The sequence below is a fragment of the Lissotriton vulgaris genome, chromosome 5 (assembly GCF_964263255.1).
Source record: "Lissotriton vulgaris chromosome 5, aLisVul1.2, whole genome shotgun sequence".
NCBI lineage: Eukaryota > Metazoa > Chordata > Amphibia > Caudata > Salamandridae > Lissotriton > Lissotriton vulgaris.
In genome coordinates, this window is record NC_141693.1 from 617,031,214 (window position 1) to 617,052,075 (window position 20,862).

A 20,862-nucleotide genomic window follows, 5' to 3' on the forward strand; every position below is an offset into this window, starting at 1 on the left:
GCCCCCATTGTGGCACTGGGCTTTATAACGTGTCGCAGCTCCCTAGATGCGTCACGTTGTAAATGCCTCGCAGGGATGTGCCACGTTTACGCCGCTGTTGCGTCATGCAAGGCGGCGTAAACGTGGCGCAACAGGCTTGTAAACCTGCCCCATAGTGTTGCTACCATGGGGTGTGTGATATAAAGAGAATATTTCTCTTCCAGCCTGAATAAGTGGAGGGAGAGGTGTGGCGCAGTGTCAGAGCCGCTGACTCAGAGCATGGGTTCCTGTGGAATATATACTTAATATATACTTGGGACAGACTAAGCGAAAATCGCATTGGGCCAGGGTTTCATATAGGTGTCATAGAGAAAGGAATACACATACACTGACTTAGTTGTTAACTAAAGTTGTATTCCTTAAATCAATTACCAATATTTACAAAGCATTTGAGAGAAATATATGAAAAATATATACAGGTGTGTATAGTGTCCCAAGTGAAAACCTGAACCTACATAACAAGAGTGACGTTTTGTGACAATATTAACAAGGTTTCAAAGTGTTTTCCGTTTCTAAAAGCGACCAATGTTTCATGTTTAACAATTAAATAGTATCTATAAAATAATAGAGTACAGTTTTTAAATGGTTTGCTTTTCCTTTTTCTGTCAACGGCATTTCGACCCTATTCTGGGTGTTGGGTCTCTTCAGGACCTACAATATGGGGACATCTATGGAGAACAGGAAAAGAATTTAGAAAAATGGCCCATATTCTACACTGAGGGGGCTGGTGGTGAACAGTGTTCGGTGGTGGTAGGCACCACTATCGTCACTACCGTCCCACTGGTGTTATAGAAGCAGTATAACCGAGAGGAGGGAAGGAAGCGCACTCAGGCTGGGGAAGTGGAACTGTAAACATTTGTGTACAGGGTGAGACTCCTCAAGGACTTGTGACCACTGACAACATTTACATTTATATGGTAAAAGTGGCGGAGTGCCAGCGCTGAAAATACACTCAGACATAAGGAAAACAAAAACCGGGAACTATGCGATCAGGAAAGGAAAGGACTGCAGGTACAACAACAAAACGCACAAAAAGAATACAACAATCTAAAGTGTCAAAAAAGGTAAAAACCAATACATCAGGATTGACCAAGTCTCTTATCTCCCCAATAGTATGAATGTTTGAGAAATCCAGTAAAATACCGGACAAATTTCAATTTATGACGGACCCAACCGGAGTTCTGATGTCAATGCAAACTGAATCGGATAAGGACAAATTACAGACTCCCATGAAACCTACTAGTAGTGAAACTCATAGTAGTACAAAACAAAGCATGCATACTGTACAAATAGAACAAAATTCGGATGAATTCCAAATTACAGACCAAGATATAATGATTGGAGAGCAACTTCTAGGGATAATACAGCAAAATTGCAATACAACGTCTGAGATAGAGGTAAAGGCTAATGATGTTCACTCTCCTACAAATAAACCTCACTTAAACTCTCCAGAAATTAATCTACAACACCAGGGAGATAGGATGGAACAAATGTTCCCAAGGATTCCTATTGAAGCCAATGTTGAAATTAATAAAAGGTGGTGCTTAGCCCCTGAGGAAACTGAAAAACAACCGAACCACCAGAGGGCTAAACACGAGAGTGCCAATAATAAAGATATGGTCAATGGAGATAAGCCGTTTGAGGAAGACGAAGAAGGGAATAAAGACATTAACGATTTAGCTACAAAAATCATTGATAAACAAACAGTGGATTATAAAATCACCCGGGATATCAAACACGCTAAGTATGAGGCGGCTCAAAACACAGAATTGGGAACAAAACAGAATAAAGCAGGGATAACCTGGGATATTTTTTACCAAACTTCGACCCTCACGCTAGAAGCTCTTCAATACCAATCAAAAAAAATGAACATCCAAATCGATCTCCTAAAAATGATGGCAAATACTGTAGTAGGAATCGATAACAAAATTGCCCAACTTAGTGAACTGATAATTAGAGCACAGACAGAAAATGAAAAAACAACTACGGAATGTATCTACTTACCTATTATGGATAAACTAGCAGTACTACCTGAAGTTTTAACTAGCATAATAGAAGATACTAAAAGAGATATCCAAAATAGTAAGGAGAAAGTTATGGTGCATAACACTACTATTAAGGAAAAGAATAAAAACGAAACTAGGAATGGCCCCGAAAGTTCTACAGGCACAGTAAATAAATCACTAACAAAACAACAAAAAATAATAAAAGCACACGGCGAAATAGTAAATCTACCAGCCCTGCAATTATCGGAACATCCTGAAGATGAAATAGTAAATATACCAGCCCTGCAATCATCGGAACATCCTGGAGATGAAACTATATATAAAAAAATGCAAGGTGATCAGACCCAAAATGATAACGATACAGATGGCTTTACTGCGATGTCAAAACGTCAAAGGAAAAAACTATGTAAAGCAAGAAAAAATCAAAAAAGTACTAATGAAATAATAAAAAAAGACTGGGAACTCACAGCGAGGGAGGTGGGGAACAGGTCTACAAAAATGCCTGAACGGGACCTTCTGCTGATTAAAAGCAGAGAAGGGATAAAAACAATTAGCTACAAACCTAAGCAAAGCAGGAAAAGTGAGGTCCTAAATTACCAAATTTCTACGATCAATGAAAAACTTATATTCACACCAGAATTTCAGTCTAGAGGCAGGCACGATATATTAAACTGTGGGAACTTACTCAGATTATTCAAATCAATGGCACCACTAACTAACATTGTAAGTGAGGATATTGTCTCTATTGAGTTTTTGGAGGGGAGACACAGCGGTCTGACTCCAACACTAAAAACATTAATATCACCAATAGTAGCTGAACAGATTCTGAATGAGCAAATGGCATTCAAAACTTTGGGCATAGCAATAACCAAACAAATCCCAGAGGTATACCCCATTCCTTTTATTGGGGATGAAACAAAATTAGAACATGAAAAAGTAGATACACAGACTGTTTCAGTCCTAAAACATGCACTTGGTAGATCTCCTACAAAAAAGTATGGACCCCTCCGCAAAGCCCTGTAGATAGGAACCTAGAAATAAACGAAAAATGGATAAACATGGCATTACACAGTAGCAGCAAACAATGAGATGATAGACTAAAGCAAGTAGCTGTTAAAAATGAGACGGAATTAATAACAATGTACTCATGGAACATTAATGGATTGGGAGGTAAAATCGATAATGCCCATATAGATTCTATAATAGGACCATGTCAGATTATTATACTACAAGAAACATGGGAAACCAATCCATTTTTGTTACATGGATACGCAGGCTACTACGAAAATGCAATGAAAAAGCAAAGGTTCGGCCGAGCAAGTGGGGGCCTGGCAATATTTATTTCGAACACCATACAGGCACACCATGAGCAAGCGGAAGTAGGTAGTACGAACATTCTAATAGTCAAACTGAATCATAATATAAATAACCAAAAATCTAAATCTTTATATTTGATTAATGTTTATATCCTGCCAACACAAATAAATAGGGAGACAACTTGTGCAACTTTGAACAATTTTATAATTAATAAAATGTTGGAGGATCCGATAGCAGACTTTCTGATTACTGGGGATTTTAATCTTAACTTAATGTCTCCTCACACAAGAGATGATATAACGCAATCACAAAACCACCAATGGTTAATTCCACAGCAGGATTTAGGGAAAGAGACTAATCTCACTACGAACAGAATGGGTATACAATTCATCAATGACATGGAAGCGGTGGGATTTCGAATTCTTAACGGCAGATTCAAAACGGATGTGCCACCAGCATATAGTTACTTTGGGTATAATGCAAAGTCCAGGATTGATTATACTATGTCTTCAAAAGATATGTTTCATAACATTACTTCGTATCACTTAAAGAAAGTAATGGAAAGTGATCACGCCCAGCAGATAATTACAATGAATATCGGAACGAAAACAAATAAAGCTTACCCGACTGTCCAGGGGAGCATTGGATCAACTAACTACAAAAAACTGTTCTGGAATGTTGGAAATAAAGAAGAAATGAATAAACAGGTGGAAAGTCTTTTGGAAGCATGCTTTAAAGATACAACATCAGTATCAGTGATAGAGCACTGGGAAAACTTCACTGGGATGCTGATCAAAACGCAAAATCAAACACAAACAAGAAAGAACTCAAAGTGGAAAGACGCAAATAGGGATGATGAAAACTACATAAATCTTCCATACACAATAAAGAAAATGAAAAAAGACCAAAATAGGATTATTAGGTTAACAAAGAAACCTGGGGTAAAAGCAGAAACCCTGGGCAAGCTGAAACTATTGAATCAAAACCTAAAGAAATTAATATGGAGCGAAAAAAATCAAGCAAAACAGGCAATTTGGGCAAAAGTATTCCACGCTAGCAAGCAAAAGAATCCAAGAGAATTCTGGAAAATTGTCAACGGTCTTGCTAGACCAAATAAGCATGTGGTCTCATCACCATTAACCGAGCAGGAATGGGAGACTTTTCTGAGGAAACACCTAAACCAGGACAATACACGGTTATGGGTAGCGGAAATGCAACCCAGGTGCAATAACGATACTGACATGGAAACTTCCTCTTATGGCAATGATACGGATACATCTATACAAATAGAAAAAGAAGAGATAATAAAATTAATAAAAAAACAGAAGGTGCTCCCGGACCAAATGGGATACCGTTTGCACTCTATAAAGAAAATACAGAACTATGGGGGACTTATTTAGAGAAACTATATGGAGAAGTCATTCTAAATGGAACCATACCCAAGTCATGGCGAGGATCCTTATTCACCTCAATTTTTAAAAAAGGAAACTGGGCGCTTGCAGAAAACTATAGGTTGATTACTCTGCAAGACACGGATGCCAAGTTGTTTGCCAGAATTTTGCTGACTAATCTCACCGAATGGGTCGGGGAAAGGAAAATACTACCTTTGAACCAAACAGGTTTCATACAAGGCTTGGGTACAACAACAAATATACTGGTTCTAGCTTTGCTTATGGATAAGTCAATCAGAGCTAAGCAACCCCTGTACCTATGTTTTATAGATTTTAAATCTGCATTTGACTGTGTCAAAAGAAATGCACTATGGAAAAAACTCGAAGAAATGAAAATCCCATTGCCCTATTGAAGTTGATTTGTCTCTTATACACTAAGATATGGGTTAGGGTGAGAATGGGGGATGGACAAACGCTATCTAAGGAGATTCCAGCAAATGAAGGCCTAAAACAAGGATGTGTTTTAGCCCCCCTCCTCTTTAATCTGTTTCTAGCAGACCTAACTGGAATACTGGACGAGGTAAATGCTCACCCCCCGAAATTAGCTGATAAGCGCCTCACTAATTTGTTGTATGCGGACGATGTCATACTGCTAAGCCACACTAAAGTGGGACTCCAGCGCCTAATCAGTCGGACTCACATGTACGCAAAGGACAACGGGATGGTGATAAACGATACAAAAACTAAGATCATGGTAGTCACTAAAAATAACAAGATAAGATACAAAAGTAAATGGTTCATGGATAAGTCCCAACTAGAACAAGTAGAGGTATATAAATACTTGGGTGTGTTATTCGATGAGAAGGGTAATTATCAGCTACAAAAAAAGGACATTCAAAGGAAGACTAATGCATTAAGTGCAGCGTTCAGAATTGTACAGAAGTCACTCTCGAACCTAACGTATGGCCCTCTCCTGAGTATTATCGGAGTAAGACTCCTACCAACTAGCACATATGGTAGTGAAGCGGCAGTGGGTAACGATACTGAAATTCGGAACATAGCTCTGACAAGAGCATATCGGGCCCTATTTCATCTCCCAGCGAATGCGTTTTCAGCACAAATAAGGCTGGAGTTCGGACTAACAAATCAACAGTATGCAAGGCAAGGTCATTTCATAAAAATCTGGAATCGAATAAAAAATGACCACGAAAATGAGATATCGCAGCTAATATGGAGGGAAATAAATAACAACGCAAACTCAACCGCATGGCACTACCTTAAGGAAGCAATAAGGGATTTTGCAGTCACGTCCATTTGAGAAAAACGTATAACCAAAGCATTGTTTAAGAAAATAATTAATAAAACTGCAAACCAACTATCCATTGTAAACGATAAAGTGGTCCTTACAAAAAGAAAACATGCCTGGACAATAATAAATGGTTATAGAAAAAAGGAAATTCAACAATATCTGGAAACACCCTGGACGGAAAAAAATAAACAGGTGCTCCTTAAAGCAAGATTTGGAATATTGCCAGGCTTGTGTCACCTTCCACCGTGGGAGAGAGTGGAAACCCAAACGTTATGTAGACTGTGTAATAACGGTGAGGAGAACATTCTCCATTTATTATGTATTTGCCCGGAGCTCATGCAAGAGAGAAGAACATTGCTTAAGTTCCAATATAAAGTACGCGGCATAAGGACATGCAGGCAGGTCCTGATTAGGTGTCTACATTCGAATGACATAATCTTGAACGCTACCTTTGTAAAGTTTTTATTGACAGTTAAAAGGAAATTAGGAGAATGATTACTTAGAATATGTATTTTTCTAGGAAATCAAATGAATTTATATGATGTAATGGTATTTTAAGTGTTTTATATTTGAACATAGTTTTTACTGTTTTCTCGTTTTAGATGTGTAATATTGTAAGATTCTAAATAATCAACACAATAAAATTACTACTTACTAGTCGGATGTGTCCATACTTCGGTATTCCGGTGTTCGAGGCCGCGTAGCACCTGTGTAGACTGGCTGTGTTCACCGCGCATGCGCGTTAAAGGGACGCGTCTCTGCGCATGTGCGTTAGGATGCGGTCTCTAACCAGAGCCTGCGCGAATCATCAGTATTTCAATACTGGAACATGAACGGCGCTTGTGCCTCTGAAGGACTGGGCTATTCTAAGGCCCAGCGGTGCCAGGGGACAACACCTGAAACCTTCGTGGGTTACCTGTTCCGGCGTACAAATCACAGAGACACGGGACACTTCCTTCGGCGTCAAAGATCAGCGTTTATTTACTGCAGGGATACAGAGATCGCAAGAAGTACACAATGTGTAGGTTCTGAGAGACTGCTTCGAATTGCAACAGTGGATCGCTCCTTTTATACATATTTTCGTCATAGCACAACATGGCGAACAAAAGGTTACAACTCAGTTCCACACAGTAAACTTCAAAAGGGTTGCTTTCATGTTTTCAGGAGCCCGGAACATAATTACAGTAGCATCGCCGGTTCCCAACTGTAAAAGTACGTTATCCCACCATTAAGTACATTCCATTCTGGCTGTAAACGAGTTAAGAAAAGAGACAGAAACAGGTGCAAGGAAGACAAAGATAGACAACAGATTGAAAAAGAATGTTGGGGGCAATATCGGAAGCATGATTGCAGGATCAAAGGATTCGTGCCTAATGCATGCACGACTGAAACAATAGACCGGCACGGCAAGATGAGCCTCGAGCGGAGCCATCTGCCTTTGCAGTGTCATCCCCCTCGTCATAAAGACACCTTCAAAGGAACACGTGTCTTCCGCAAGAGCTTGGGAATCCCAGGGTCACGAAGCGGACAGTGTCCGTTCGCTGACTACTTGAGGGCAAGAAACAAAATGGATGCCGTATCTAAAATGTAACCCGTGGGTTCAGATGGAGAAACCCACGAATAAGACGAACGGTGCAAGGTAGCGTAGCGAAAACGCGTACACCCACTAAACTCGTCATTTGCGGTTCATAGATACCAAACTCGTCCATATTCGAACAAGTCAGAAACACCATTACGATTCTCACAAAACCTCAGACGCTCCTTTTGCCCTCATGTAGGCAAGCACTAGTCGATATCAGAATCGATCTCGATAGTCATCAGATCGTTCAGATGTTGCTGCAACAGTATTCTATCCAGCAATGCTTCTTTGGTAACAGATGGCCGTCTTATACACGTTGTAGCACAGAGGCCACATAAGGCAGGACCACACTGCACGCAAAGACAACACGTGAACAGAAACGTCACAACAACCCCGATGATCATCAGAATTTTCCAACCCCAAGTCGACATCAGGCCCCAAAACCATCCTAATAGCGTCCAATCACCTACGTCCACGTGTATGGACTCGGAGATCTTATACAACTTCGAGATGGCTTGATATACAGTGGGAGCGTTATCAGGAATGAAAATACAGCAACTCGAATGGATCACCTTGCACACACCACCTCTATCTGCAAGAACAACGTCTAGAACCATACGGTTCTGCAACGTCATAAGCCTATCCACCTGAAGCTCTGCTGTCAGATTACCAAGAGCACTTGCAGTTATGTTAGCAGTTGATTCTACCACACGAGTCAATTGTATCAGGTTCCTACTATTAACCATAGGTCCCCAAAACGGCAGGAAACCCTTAAAGAAATCTCCTGCTTCTTGACCGGCAGTGTCCTCTTTGCTAATAACGCCTCTCACAACTCTAGTCTTGTGATAGTCCGAGGCAACTGTGAAAGTCGGTGGCAAAAGATTCGCAATATAACAGGTGCCCGAGAAGTCACGGGGCAACCACGTATATGCGCGATCATAACATACAAAATAGGTACCCTTGGCAGTCAGGAAAACAGGGGAAGAGAGCATTGGTAAAACATACGTTTCAGTACAAGCGCTCTTCCCAAGCTGAGCTCGCGGATTTCGACCAAGACCTTGCAAGCAAAAATTACCGAGGTGGGGTACGATCCAGATCGGAAACGAGCTCTTAAGCTGTCTATCACCCACTGACATACTATACTCAGCCTCACTCAGATCCTTGTATGCTCGCACCTCTTCCTCCGGAATAAGCGATGCATCAAAAATGTCTCTATCTAAGTCAGCAATCGCTATTGCCAAAGTCTTGTGGTACGGGCCGGGACCAAGATCTGCAGAGCGTGGCTCTCGATGGGGGTAGGAATCTAGTGCACTACGGAACATGGTTTGGAATGCCCGAGCTGACCCCTGGGAGCTGTAATGAAGAACCAAATATGGAATACCCCTATCCATGGTATGTGGCATTAACCCACACACCCAACAGTTAGTAGTATTCATCACCAACTGATGCTGATGTAGGAGCTGGACAAAGGAGTTGTTCATGAATTCCGCACGTCTAACCTGTTCATGTTGGGGCAGAGGATGAAAGGAATGTGGAGAAACAGTGGGAATAGAATTCAGTTCAGGAGAAGAAGAAGTAGGTGAAGTGGAAGGCAATAATGACTGTATTCCAAAATACACTCCACCCACCAATAGCATAGAAACAGTCAGAAACAGCAGGAATACCTGAAACAGAAAACATTTTGTTCGTACAACCTTATGCAATTTCGATCTTTGCGCCGACATCCTCTCTACTTCCGACAGCTTAGAGAAATCCATCCTCTAAAAAACCGTCCGTAACGTTCTTGACGCACTTTGTTCTGAGTAGCGATTATCAATTCCCAGGAGTTCCCAGGAATCGACAAAAGTAACCGACCTAGTGTCAGGAACCTGCTAAACAGAAGGAAGTACCCGCACGGCCCTACGGTCAACCCGGATGAAAGGTTTTCTTAAACAAACATTCAATTTAATACAAGTCTCCTAGCTGTACAAAAAGAGGAATACACATGAAAAAGAACTCAAAAATCAATAAAAGATGCAATTGTTCATAATGTTTGTGGCAACAGTAAGGGGGTAATATGAATTCAAAAAGAAAAACAAAAAGGGATGTTTTATTAGTCTTTGTCACGTGAACGAAGAAAATATCGACTTCTTCCAGGTTGAGTTTGCTCTTCAAATAACTGTTCAGATGGCAAAACAGTGTTCGATCGTTCTGATGACAGTTCAGGCCTTGAATTCTCCAATGCTGATGATTCAACAGATGTATCTGGCTGCGATGAGTTGTTTCCTACAGGTTGAGCATCACTGAACGGCACAAAACGTAGAGGGGTCTCGGTTTCCGTTGCGGCAATTCCAGTTCGGACCCAGTTATCTGCTGGCAAAGGGATTGGGACTTTCTTGGTGTGGGTGGCATGCACCCAGTTCTTCCTGCCTTCCAACCGAACTACAGTCCTTGTCGCCAGCAGAACTTGAAAGGGTCCCACAAATCTTGGCTCAAGATTACGCTTTCTCCCAAAGTTGCGGGTGACTACCCAGTCACCCGGTTGGAGCCGATGTCCAGGACCCTCTATCTGTGCCGGTAGAGCTTCAAAGACCTGCTGATGAATTAACCTCAATTTAGCAGTCAGATCATAAAGATAATCAATCAGCATTGGATATTCAAGACTATCAAATGCCTTAGGCCTCGGAACTCCCCAAATGTTAGCAGGACGGCCGAACACAATCTAAGCCCTACTCGAGAGTGCACGGTCGCCCTGGTCGACAAGAGAGCTAGAGGCAGGGCATCGGGCCATGACAGACCAGTCGTTGCTTGAATCTTAGCAAGTTTCAGTTTCAGAGTGCCATTGTACCCTTCCACTAAACCTGCTGACTGGGGATGATTGGCGCTATGGAACTTCTGCCGTATTCCAAGGCCCTTACACACACTCTTCATCACACTCCCCACAAACTCACTTCCGTTATCCGACCATACAATCCGTGGCATTCCATACCGAGGAAAGTATTCCTTCAGTAGGACTTTCGCTGTGGACAGGGCAGTATTATCTTTAAGAGGATAGGCCTCAATCCATCTGGAGAACGCGCAAACCACAACCAAAACATATTTCAGGTTATTGCATCTCTCCATATGGATGAAGTCCAATGGGATAACTTCAAAGGGACATGTAGGAGGAGCAAAATGGCCAGGTGGAGTGGGGGTGCCCTTGCCAGGATTATACATCATACATACCATACAATTCTTAACCACTCTCTGAGCACACTTAGCAATACCATCATTCTTCCATACAGGAGACAACAACTTACATATACCTTTCGCGCTAATATGTGACAAGCCGTGAGCCATAGTCACAACGGCTAGCACATATGCATCCGGTAACATCCACCTCTGACATTCTGACAAATCAACCCAACATCCATGCGCGTCTAACTTTCCCGTGCTTTCTTTCCACTTAGTCTTTTCAGTTTCGGTGGCCTCATTCTGAATCGCTTTCACGCTCTCAACAGTGTCCTCACACATACCAGTCTCCGCAGGCCACCTCACTGAACTCGTAACATACATTCGGGTTGCAAGATTCTTAGCTGTTTCCTTAGCAATCTCATCCGCAAACGCATTACCACGACCAACATCATCCGTAACCTTTCGGTGCGCGCTGCATTTAATGATTGCCACCTGCTTAGGCAATGTAAGTGCGTCCAAAAGATCGTTCACGAGCTGTCCGTGTTGGATCTTCTTGCCATGCGATGTCATAAATCCTCTTTCTCTCCACAATCGACCAAAGCTATGTGCAACGCCAAATGCATATTGACTATCTGTAAACACATTCACTCGCTTTCCTTTAGACAAAACACACGCTCTCGTCAACGCAATCAACTCTGCAGCTTGCGCTGAATTCTGACTCAATCTCGCAGTTTCCACAACCGTACTCAACGTCACTACAGCATACGTAGTCGTCACATCACCATTCGGCAACTTAAAACATGAACCATCAACATACAGAGTACCATCGGGATCTGCCAATGGAGTGTTTTTTAGGTCAACACGACCCTTCGTTTCTTCTTCAGTTCTTAAATAACAATCATGTGGTGGTACATCATCTGATTCCATATTAGTCGGCAACAAGGTCGCCGGATTCAGCACATTACAACGATTTATTTGTATATGACTTGCCAAAAGTGTCAACTCCTAACCAGACAACCTTGGGCTCGTCAAGTGTTGAGTTTTCGTTCGATTCAAGAGAGTGTCAACTGCATGCGGAACCATCACGTAAGCATATTATCCATGACCAGGCCTGCAGATTGCCGGATGGACACCGCAGCTGCCGCTGTCGCTCTTAGACAACTCGGCAATGCTCTAGCTACTGGGTCCAAGGTCGAGGAAAAATATGCACATGGACGCTGCTTACCGCCAAATTGTTGCGTCAAAACACTCAACGTACAACCTTCCCTCTCTTGAACGTATAGTGTAAACGGCTTACTGTAATCAGGAGTACCTAACACAGGAGCCGAACACAACGCATCACGCAATTCAGAAAAACTTTTCTGACACTCCTCAGTCCATGGCAAAGGAGTCGGAACATCCTTGCACGTGAGGGCTAACAATGGCTTCGCTAGTAAGGAAAAATTTGGAATCCATTGCCTGCAGTATGACGTGATACCTAGAAAGGCACGCACATCTCTCTGAGTAGTTGGCACAGTCATTCGAGCAATCGCTGCAATTCTTTCTGGGGTCAACCTTCTTCCCTCCTTTGACAATAAGTGACCTAGATAGGTTACTTCTTGACAACAATATTGTAGCTTAGAAGGTGACACCTTGTGATGTAAGTCACATAGATGCTGTAACAGCGATACTGTAGCAGTTTTGCAAATCTGCTTAGTGTCAGCAGCCACTAACAGATCATCAACGTACTGAATCAAGGCCGCACCAGCCGGTAACACAAACGCGTCAAGTTGACTCTTAAGGGCTTGGCTGTAGATCGATGGACTCTCACAGTAGCCCTGAGGAGCGCGTTTAAACCTGAAGCTGCGACCACCTAATGAGAAGCCGAATAGATCTCTGCTTTCCTCAGCAATCGGAATGCTAAAGAAAGCATTCTTCAGATCGATCACCGAGAACCAAGAGGCAGAGGCTGGAATCAGAGTCAGCAAAGCTGTAATGTCAGGCACCACAGGAAATTGTGGAATCACAATTTTATTTACCTCTCTCAAATCAATGACAAAACGGTACACAGGAGTCTTGGATGGATCAGTTCGTTTCAAAATAGGTAACACAGGACTATTACACACATTTCCCCGAGTTTCCTCAATAACATCCTTCTTGATCAGGTCATAAATGATCGCCAATAGCGCTCGTTCACCATCAAGAGAGATACGATACTGGGGGATACGTGGTAATCGCACATTCGATTTCAATTGGACAGCATAAGGTGATGTGTCCAGCAGGCCCACGTCATTGGGACCTGTTGCCCACAAAGACTCGGGAAGAGAACTCAATTCCGGTGGGAGCTTATCAGTTGACAAGTACATAGGAGAGATCACTCTCTGACCCAATGTAAGCTCCACTCCCGCAGGAGAACAATACAGAGTCGCATGTAACCGCTTCAACAAATCCAGGCCCAAAAGATTCTCACCACAACCAGTAGTTAAAATCAAAGGAGCTTCTAGCTCACGCGGCCCAATTGTAAGGGGCAAAGGGCTAGAAACCGGATTGCTAACGGGGGCGCCAGAGAATCCAACGGAAACATTCGTTAAGCCAGACAAAGGTGCGCCAGGGAGTTTCGAATGCATGATGGAACTTTTCGCTGCACCAGTGTCCAACAGAAAAGGCTCAACTACGCCTGATGTGGCAACTGCGACGTAAGGCCCTCTCTGCTCAACCGGAACTGATACTACTCCCTCTCTTTGTCTATGGCTGTCCAAGTAATTACCGTCAGCATCAATGTCATGCTCGACGTAATAGTCGTCCACATGATACTGTGCAGATCTACGAGACGATAAATCGCGCTGATCAAAGCAATTGTTCGAGTCTGATGAAGTAGTAGAACGCTCATTCTGATTCTGAGTGACACCGCGACCTCTACCGCGAGATGCCTGTTGAGGACCACTACGACCTCCTCGAGCCGAAACGCCATTATTTCGGTCACGTAAAACCGGACAATTAAACTTCAAATGGCCCTCACCCCTACAATATGCGCATTGATTATACCCAAGCATAGATCTCGGTGTAGAGGAGTCAGTACGCGACTGCGTCCTAGAAGACTGTGATTGTGATCGATTTTGCTGTTGTGAATCATTTTGATTTGAGCGCGGAGGATACGCTTGCTGCAACAAAACCTTAGTTTTAAGATCCTTCGTTTTCTTATCTGCACGATCACTTTCTTCCTTTTCTCTATTTTCGTAATATTGAGCCGTAGCTAATATTTGAGCAGTGGTAGAAACAGCCCATGAACTTTCGGAATTTTTCAATTTGTTGCTTAGTTCAGGCAACAAATTCGACACAAATTTATCAACAAACAGTCGCTGACCTCCCTCAGTGCTCATGTCCTGACCACTGTGATCGATAAATGCCTCCTCAAATCTGGTAAAGAAATCGGAGACACTCTCGTCCTTCTTTTGCTTGCACGCAGACAATTTATCCCAGTTAACTCTCATTGCTGGCATAAGTGTCTTCATAAGTGTAATGATCCTTTGAGGCAGATCCGTAATGATCTGTTCAGGCTTAGCCCCACCAACTTGTCGTCCGTCAGCCGCCGCAAGAGCAGCCCAATCACCACCTAACTCAGCTTGGTGATTCTCTTGACGGATTTTTGCCCAAATTGGTTGAGGTACTACGTTACCGAACAACATGTCAATATCGGCAAGGTTCATAATAGTAGCATCCACAAGTTGGGATAACTCCTTATAATAACCTGCCGGATTTTTCCGGGGGTCAGGCAAAGATTGTTTCACCTGCAAAACTTCCGACCGCTTCCATGGGAGGTGTATCCAAACTCTCTGGAAGTGTGGTAAAATGGCAGGGTTAGCAGCAGGATTACCTGGCATCCACACTGAGGGAACTTCTCGCATGGGATACTGACCAGGTTGTGCCATCCACTCCTCAGTGTCGTCATTAAACAATACTCAAGGTTGTACTGTAGATCAAAAAGCTAACAGACGCTCTAAAGCACGTCGAACATTACCACCCACAATCATACCTTTCGAAAACTGATTCTGGAGTTCAGTCATTTCGGGCGGTACATTGTCTACCTCATCATTATCCCACTCCTCTCGTAAGGATTTACACATTTCCTCAAACACAAATCTTTGTGTGGGCTCATTAAACTGAGAAAACGCGTCGAAAACTATGCGCGGGGTGTCCTTAGCGGGATGCCTAATCCATTTACGCGTCATTTTCACTAACGTCTCACTCTCCCTACCACCAGGAATTTGACTTCGTCTCTGAGAGAAGTCAGAAACATCGGAGTAGTACAGGGGCAACAACATGAGGACTGAACGTAGGAGCAGTAGGAGTAGCCAAGAGAGCAGAAGTAGCGGGAACAATAGACTGAGAAGGTATAGGCAGTGGAGCAGTAGGAAGAAGGGCAGGTAAGGGAGCAGGAACAACTTGAGGAACAAGAGGATTCGGAAGGACAGGACCAATGGCAGGCTGACCAGCAGCTGCCGGAACAACGGGTTGAGGGACAGGAGGAACCACAGGGGCTGTAGTATCCTGTGCGTATGGAGGTGGTGATTTCAGTAGATAGGACAGCAAAGGGTCCTCTACCGCTTCTTCTCCCTTCTTATCAGAACTCGACGGTAAAACCGGATAACATTTATCCACCGCCATATGATGCAGTCTAGCAAAAACTTCCTTTTCCTTCTCGTCTTTGTCTCGCTGATACTGTTCTGCATTTCGCATCACCGTAAAAATACCTTCTCTCTTATTTTTCTTAATCTGTTTGATTTCTTTCTGCTTGGCCTCTTTGCGCCATAACCGAAAGGAATCAAACATAGCCGGCCTAGCTTTCTTTTTAAACAATTTTGCTTCGAGATTGTCCAAAATTGCAGTTTCGAAACTACCATGGGGTGGCCAACTAAGGACACCATCATCTTTAGTGTAACGGATCCAATATTCATTATATACGATAGGACCCACTCCGTGTCGACTATAGAGCTCATAAATCGGAGTTCCAACTGGAGGTATCGGACATGAGTCCTTCAACCGGGAATCCGTACCGCAACATTTAAGGAAACCAAACAAAGTACTACGGCCAGGCATCGTGCACACTGACCGAGTTTACAAACTTCAAGGGTTATCGAATTACGATGTCCTTGCAAAAATGCAAGACCCTCGGTTTTTGGCAATTGCAATCGTCAAATAAAAACCCAACAACTAAGAACCACAAATGCAATGGAACCATGCAAACAACCAAGTTTCAACAACAACGACCAAGGATTCTGGGGGCGACCCACAAATACTTAACTGAAAGAACAATGGCGTCACCAGGAAGGCCAGTCTATCGTCTCGCCGTACAAAGGACTACGCCAGGTGCCAAAACAGGTCGACAGTCAGGGCATCAGTCCGTCGCAGCCGTCAGGAGGCGGGAATCTTCGCGGGAAAAGTCTTCGGACCACTTATTTCGACAACAGGATCGATGAAGCGGGATGCACCTTCCCTCGGAGATTTCACACGAAGTTCCTCACGATTGTCGGGCTTTGGACCGGTACCACTGATGTCGCCCCACATTGGGCGCCAACTGAAGGACTGGGCTATTCTAAGGCCCAGCGGTGCCAGGGGACAACACCTGAAACCTTCGCTGTTTTCCTGTTCCGGCGTACAAATCACAGAGACACGGGACACTTCCTTCGGCGTCAAAGATCAGCGTTTATTTACTGCAGGGATACAGAGATCGCAAGAAGTACACAATGTGTTGGTTCTGAGAGACTGCTTCGAATTGCAACAGTGGATCGCTCCTTTTATACATATTTTCGTCATAGCACAACATGGCGAACAAAAGGTTACAACTCAGTTCCCACAGTAAACTTCAAAAGGGTTGCTTTCATGTTTTCAGGAACCCGGAACATAATTACAGTAGCATCGCCGGTTCCCACCATTAAGTACATTCCATTCTGGCTGTAAACGAGTTAAGAAAAGAGACAGAAACAGGTGCAAGGAAGACAAAGATAGACAACAGATTGAAAAAGAATGTAGGGGGCAATATCGGATGCATGATTGCAGGATCAAAGGATTCGTGCCTAATGCATGCACGACTGAAACAATAGACCGGCACGGCAAGATGAGCCTCGAGCGGAGCCATCTGCCTTTGCAGTGTCATCCCCCTCGTCATAAAGACACCTTCAAAGGAACACGTGTCTTCCGCAAGAGCTTGGGAATCCCAGGGTCACGAAGCGGACAGTGTCCGTTCGCTGACTACTTGAGGGCAAGAAACAAAATGGATGCCGTATCTAAAATGGAACCCGTGGGTTCAGATGGAGAAACCCACGAATAAGACGAACGGTGCAAGGTAGCGTAGCGGAAACGCGTACACCCACTAAACTCGTCATTTGCGGTTCATAGATACCAAACTCGTCCATATTCGAACAAGTCAGAAACACCATTACGATTCTCACGGAACCTCACCTCGTGAAGTGTTGGTTTTTGGCTCACGTGTTGGAAATGTAAATACATAATGTGGTACCACTATGAAAATGCCTCGAGCCCTCCAGGTTTATTAGTGTATTGAAGGAGAGGCGATAATTATGTTGAGGATTAGTGAACCATGCTGCCCCGAGGAGGAGTGTTGAATACATCGTACAGAATCCCATCTAAATACGCTCTCTCCCCTCCTTGTTATACACGTTATTCAGGCAGCGCACAACTGTGGGAGCCCTTTTTGACATACACATAACATTCACATAAGCACACTTCCATTAACAAAACACTATGGAGGAAGAAAATGGCCTCACCTTTGGAGAGGACGAGATTGATCGAATCCTATCGGCAATCAACTCCTTTGAGGGTCTAAGTAGCACAGAACCAGGACCCAGTGTAACGGACTGGGATGAATTGACGAACCTGAGAAGAACACAAATCAAGGCAGCCCTCCACGGACTGCTGATGACAGAGTACCTAAGGAACAAGATAGCACCACAGGGACTACTAGTGGAAAACGAACCCTTCATCTTCCAGACAGACATGCAGTTTAAGAAAGAATGGTCACTGATATCGTGGCATTGTACACATGACTGGCCTGTGCTAATAGTGAAAACGGCCACCAGAATTGCACAGGAACTTAAGGTGGACATACAAAAGATAGAAGTACAACTCAAAACATACCAAAAACCTGCTGACCTTAAAAAGAGACTTGATGAGATAAACCAGCAGATGTCTGAATTTGAATTTACCCTTAAGCAGAGCAAATTCAACAAGCTCAAGAAGGACAAAGACCGTTTCACACCAGAGGGGGCCTACCCTTACACCAAGGATGGCTATCTCTCAAGGTACAACAATAGCGACAACGATAGTGATGGCTCTGATTGTGGTTCATCTGGATCAAATTCCAGCAGCAACCAAAGACAGAAGTCCATGAGAGGCAGCCATAGACATCAGGGACAACAGTACCCAAGACAGAGAGGGTGGAGGGGATATCAGGCACAACCCTTCTATCCTCAATACCCAGGACCCACTTCTTTTACACCCTATCACTACGGCCCACCACAAACTGGACCAAACTTTCAACAGTGGGCCCCAGACTTTGAGACATGCTTCTATAACCCTCAGCCTTTTTTAGGGTCACGCCAAGGACCCGAAGAGGCCGGAACAGGAAAGCAGACATAGTAATGTGGCAAGACCCCGAGCAGGGAGATCCAGAATGAACAGGAGGAGCATGACGGGAGCACTCCTGAGCCACCCATCAACCAGCAAGAAGGTGACTTAGTGGTAAACATCACCCCCTGGGAACTGACAACTATCCAAAGGGCTGTATTGAACAAGGGTCTAGGTTTCGTTCCAACCAACAAACTTGACTCTTTCAAACTACATACTGAAATGCAAGAGTTTGTACGTAAAATCAAACTACGGACTTTCTTTAAAATAAGGAAACCCCCAGAAATACTGACACAGGACTAAGACCTAAATCGAATTTCACGCCCCCGATACCTTACTACCAATTGAGGTCCTCACCTTCGAGAAGGCTGTGATGAGTGATTTGAAAACACTCAGCTCATCACAACGAGAATGTTTCCATAACACCAACCGAGCGGAACCAGAGGCAATTCGGGAGCTGGCTACTAAGAAAGAGATTACTATCAAACCCGCCGACAAGGGGGGTGCAATAGTGGTTCAAACAACGACAGCATACGAGCAGGAGTGCTCTAAACTGCTGTCTGACAGACGCAATTACAAAATCCTACGAGAGGACCCCACAGAATCACTCAGAATCATGATAGGCGGGATGGTGGAGGAAGCACTAGCACATGACTGGCTATCAAAAAAAGAAGCGGAGTTCCTAATGCAAAAATCACCCAGGACCCCTTATTTCTACTGTATTCCTAAAATACACAAGAACCTGGATAACCCCCCAGGGAGACCTATTGTCTCAGGTATCGGGTCAATCCTAGAACCACTCTCAAAATTTGCCGATGCCTTCCTCCGCCCTCTAGTACAAACCACAGACACCTACCTTAAAGATACGAAGTCCGTCGTACAACTACTTAAAAAGCTTCCCTTTGACCCAGATACCCAGCTACTGCTTAGTCTGGACGTGGAAAGCCTGTATACCAGCCTCCCCCACGAAGAGACACTGGCCATCATTGAAGAAGTCCTGTACACCACAAATTGGAAATACCAGACACCCAGAGGAGTAGTGCTGGAATGTATCGCACTAGCCCTCACAAATAACTTTTTTGAATTCAACACCACCATCTATCTCCAGAGCCATGGGACCAGCATGGGAAGCACCTTCGCTCGAAGCCTGGCCGGGCTGTATGTCCACCACATGGAGACAAATAAGATTCTCCACACCCTCAACCCCTTCAGACAGCACATAATCACCTGTAAAAGGTATATCGATGATGTGCTTGTCATCGGGCAGGGGGACTTACTGTCAGTAACACAATTCATGGAATGGCTAAATGTCCAAAATCTCTATCTGAAATTGTTGGTTTGAAATCGGTGTCCTGAGAATCACTTGTTTTCCTAGACCTGAACATTTACCATGAGGATGGAATCTTAAAATCAACAACCCATTTTAAGCCCACAGTAAGAAACTGCCTACTCAGGTTCGACAGCTTCCACCCCCGACACCTTCGGGCTAATTTACCTTATGGCCACTTTCTTCGCTTAAGAAGAAATTGTACAGACGTGGCCGATTACAAATCCCAAGCGTCTGACCTCAAAATCAAAGTACAAAAGAGGCAGTACCCAGATAAAATCATAAACGCAGCCATGAAAAGGGCTAGAAATAACAAAAGAGAAACCCTACTGGAAGATAAAGTACAACCCAGCACAGAGCAGACAAGACCTATATGTGTGACTACGTATAGTACACACTCCAATGAAGTGTCCAAGATCGTTAACAAACATTGGCGTATCCTTACATGTAGAACACTGCATCTTGAGAAACCACTGTTCGCACACAGAAGAGGGAGAAATCTCAAGGATATACTTGTCCATACTCGCTCTAAGCACAACCTGCAACTGCCACTCGCCCTACATGGAATACAAGGCCACTATCCTTGTGGCAACTGCGGAAGCTGCCACCTCACTAAAAAGAGCAAACAACTCACATTCAGTAACGGAACAAAGTGGGACCAACGTAGACTGACAAATTGCAATAGTAAGAATGTAGTGTACATGATTACCTGTCCCTGTGGCCTAGAATACATAGGAATGACCACCAGAGCAATAAAAGTGTGGCTAAACTAACTCAAAAGTAACATTCAGTGCAAGAAAAGTACTACCAAGATGGCCACTCATTTCCTAGAAACACAACTCTGTGTGAATGACATTGCATGGACAATAATTGAGCAACTGCCATCTGAGGCAGGCTTATTTGAAAAAGAACAACGTTGGGTGTTCCGGTTGGGCACCCACACCACAGGCCTCAACAACGAAATACCCTGGGGCCAACTCACATGAATTGAATCATAGGCATTGATCTATCCTCCCTTTTAATCATAACTCAGTAATCCCTCATCAGAAATTCAGGCATTCTCTTTTACCTAGGTTTCAGCCCTGTATACTCCGCAATAGAAATTACAGCACTAACTG